The sequence below is a fragment of the Antrostomus carolinensis genome, unplaced genomic scaffold (genome assembly GCF_000700745.2).
Source record: "Antrostomus carolinensis isolate BGI_N321 unplaced genomic scaffold, ASM70074v2 scaffold26937, whole genome shotgun sequence".
Taxonomy (NCBI): domain Eukaryota; kingdom Metazoa; phylum Chordata; class Aves; order Caprimulgiformes; family Caprimulgidae; genus Antrostomus; species Antrostomus carolinensis.
The window spans coordinates 3,982-4,188 of NW_010328487.1; the positions used below are offsets into that span (position 1 = coordinate 3,982).

Consider the following 207-nt stretch of genomic DNA (forward strand, 5'->3'; position numbering starts at 1 on the left):
TGCCATCAGATCCCAGTGCTGGGGACAGCTGGGGACACACAGGCCACCCCAGAGGAGCACCTGCAGGGTTCAGCCCTGCTGAGACCCGGGAAGAGGCGATGCTCCCAAGGACCCTGCCAAGGGGGTGATGGGGCACCCCCAGCCCTCCTCTCCCATCCGCAGAGCTCAGCCCCCACCCCAGGAAGCGCCGGGACGCTCCTGGCACCC

General features: G+C 69.1%; 1 protein-coding gene across 1 annotated transcript in view; it reads right to left on the reverse strand.

Moving 5' to 3' along the window:
- Positions 1-207, reverse strand: part of SNX17 (sorting nexin 17) — a gene marked incomplete at its 3' end in the record, with an annotated part of 4,680 nt that overhangs the window by 3,917 nt on the left and 556 nt on the right. The gene's annotated exons all lie outside the window — the stretch shown is intronic.